Here is a 3,515-nt window from a genome sequence, read left to right as displayed (position 1 = left end):
AAGATATACTTTCATGGTGTCCTTGTAGCATTGCCTCTGTCCCCCATGGATCTCTTACCATGATTAAGTGGAAAAAAAGAGGACTTGCTTCAGAAGATGAATCTCAGCCATCTGCACACAATGACCAGTCCAGGGAGGTTGATATTTCATAATCTTTGCCTCAACACTGGTGATGTTAGCTGCAGAGAGAATGCTGGCATTGGTGTGATGGTCTTCCCATCTGATATGGATAATCTTCCTAAGACAGTGCTGTTGGTACCACTCCAGATGCTTAAGATGGCTTTGGTACGTCACCCATGTCTCGCACCCATAAAGAAGAGTGGGGATGAGTACTGCATTGTTGACCCGGACCTTAGTTTCCATCCGCAGATCTCTGTCAATGAAGACACGATGGAGCAACTTTCTGAAGGATATACTGGCACAACGGATCCTATGTTCAATCTCCAGATCAAGATTGGCTGTCTGGTAGAGGTGTCTACCAGGCTAAGTGAAATGCTCAATGTTTTCCAGGGGTTCACCACCGATGACAATTTGAGGGAGAATGGGGCCAGGCTCGTGGAGCACCTTAGACTTCCCAATGTTGAGGGAAAGTCCCAGTTTATGATCGGCACCTGAGAAGAGATCTAGGGAAGACTGCAAGTCAGCCTCAGTGTGTGTTTAAGGATAGCACAGTTATCAGCATACTGAAGGCCATTAATAACTAGTGAGCTGTAGCTCATGAAAGCTTATGCTCAAATAAATGTGTTAGTCTCTAAGGTACCACAAGTACTCCTTTTACTTTCTGGAGGCTAATTAGTGCATCAGGAGAAGCTGATTAAGGGTAATGAACTCAATTGGCCCATCAGTCCAGGGCTGATGAAAGGCACAGGAAGGAAGTGTAAAGGGGAGAATGCTGATCTTGCTGAGAAGGCTTAAACCCTTGCAAACACTGTAAATAGGTGGGAGCATGGAGGACTGTGGTTATATTGGTGAAGGGGACTGGAAATGAAGCTTTACTCAGAAGCACACTTGGAGGACTCTGGGTAGTTTCTGCTGGTAAGAAGATGGGGTGGAGCAGGGCCCTCGTGACCATTATCAAATTCTACTGTGAATTCCTTTATTAAAACATATGATTTTCAAGCTTACAGTTAAAGAAGCCTGCACATAAGTTTATGCAGGATTGGGGAATTTCTTAAAGATAAAATTTGTTTTGTAATAAAAGAAAAATCTTACATATTACTGGAAGACCAAACCACTATTGCATGTAATAGACATGACCTAATATTTCAGATATGTAGAGGTAACTCAGTGGTTGCAGTACCACTATGCAAACTAAAGCCTCTATCCAGAAAAAAAACAACTTAACTTTGTGATACAGATATTCCTATTAATAGCAATGACATGTAAGTCTAGGTAGTCAAAAACATATATCTATGTTTAGTAAAAACTTCAGTAGAAATTTTGGTTTGGGGAGATATTTCAAATTAGGTAGTATGGGGCCCTTCATGAATTTCAGGAGTAAGTTCAACACACAAGTGGTGACATGGAAAAGCATTAAGTTGGTGGAGAAAAGCGAAATAACAGTTTGAGAAAGGTAGCTCTCCTAGGTGGATCAAAGAGAATGAGGAAAAAGTCTTATGACAACCCAGAAAAAACGGATAGCATTGAAGTTATACAGTAGAACCTCAGAGATACAAACACTAGAGTTACGAATTGACCAATCACCACCCACCTCATTTGGAACTGGAAGTACCGGATACAATCAGGCCGCAGCAGAGACAAAAAGAAAGCAGGTACAGTACAGTACTGTGTTAAACATAAACTACTAAAAAATAAATGCAGCATTTTTCTTCTGCATAGTAAAATTTCAAAGCTTTATTAAGTCAGTGTTCAGTTGTAAACTTTTGAAAGAAAAGCCAGAATGTTTTATTGAGAGTTAAGAACAACCTGCATTCCTGAGGTTCTGCTGTATAATGACAAAGAATAAACTTGTGCTGTACAAAAGAAAATAAATATAAAATTGTAAACTAAAATCACAATAAGAACATGGGAAATTTTACATCAGAAAACACTTGGAGAGGTGACTGCTTAACTACTAGCATTATTATTTTCTGTGATTATTTGCTATTAACCCCATAAATTAAGTAACATAACAACATCCATCTGTACAATGTTAACCAAGATATATGATAGTGTGCTAAGGACAATAAGTAAAAAATACTGCTTTTAAAATAAATGCATTTTAGGAGTGAACCTATGTTTTGAGCAGAGTGACAAGGAACAGTCAGGCAATCAGAAGAGCAACCATGACACTTGTGAACAGATATGACAGACATATTACACCTATGTAAACTAACGGAATTCTTTTAAATGCCAAAAAATGAATGATTTTTTTGTGTGTGTTCAGTATTGCTAACTCCCCAAACCTTCAAAAAAAGAGTCTGGTTCCCAAAAATCATGAGATTTGTTTAAAAAAAAAATTTTTTTTTAAATGTTGGGCTCTTTTAAATCTACCTTCTGGCTGTTGAGCACTTATAGGGTGCACTTGCTTCACATTTCAAGCTTTTCTCTAAAAGCATGAGGACTAGAAACTTAATATTTTAAATGAAGGCTGTGCTCTCCTGTAATATGATTCCTGGAGCTAGGGTTGTTAAAAAGTGCAAGAGCTGGAGAGCCTAAATATTGTACTGAGCCAAGTCTCCTTTGGCGGGTCATTGCATCGTTTCAGATAATGAGCTGCTTTCTGTACGCACAGAGCTATCCTCTGCCTTCCCCTCTGGGAAGGGGAGGCTGAGATCAGCCAACCAGGAACTCAACCTCTGTGCTGCCCTTGCCCTATTCTGGCCATCAATGTAATCTGCTCACCCCATGGTTGGTAACTTTTCTCCCCTCGACCCCCTCCTTATCCCCCAGCTTCTGCCACTCCTCCTGCAGTCCATCGCCTCCTTTCTCAGCCTCATCTCCTGCACTGTCCCCAGGGCCCCATTAACCTTTTGTGGGCCTGGCGCCAAACTTATTTGTGGGCCCCCAGGGGAGCAATGGAGCTGAGACTGGCCAGGCTTCTGCACCAGTCCCAGGCGCCTCAGCTCGGGGGAGACAGGTGGGGCCCCCCAGGTGGTGGGAAGCAGAGACTGCCTGGAGCCGGAGTTGCACTGGGGTCTGGCCGGGGGCAGCGACGAGCAGGGGAGGGGGCTGAGGAGGCAGCAAGCGCGCAGGCCCAGAGGAGCAGTGGCGGGTGGGGGAATCCAGCGGGCTATGGGGCCGCAGTGCAAGCGGAGCAGGCCAGGGCCCCGTCTGAGCATGTGCCCGGCTCCATGGAGCCCCTGTAAACCGGGGACTGACGTCCCTGAGTCTGCCCATCTGGCTCCCTCCCTCCATGTCTCTGACCCTCCTCTGGGCATGCTTTGTCCCCCCGCACAAGCGCTGCCCGCGCCGCCCCTGTGATTCCCGCCCGCTGTCTGAGGAAGGCGGTTCTGAGGACAAGGATGCCCAGGTAGGGCGGCCCCCACCCCCCCGCCACCACTTCAGGCGAGGCT

The sequence above is a fragment of the Lepidochelys kempii genome, chromosome 1, assembly GCF_965140265.1.
Source record: "Lepidochelys kempii isolate rLepKem1 chromosome 1, rLepKem1.hap2, whole genome shotgun sequence".
In the NCBI taxonomy this organism is placed as follows: Eukaryota; Metazoa; Chordata; order Testudines; family Cheloniidae; genus Lepidochelys; species Lepidochelys kempii.
Note: the sequence above shows the minus strand (reverse complement) of the source record.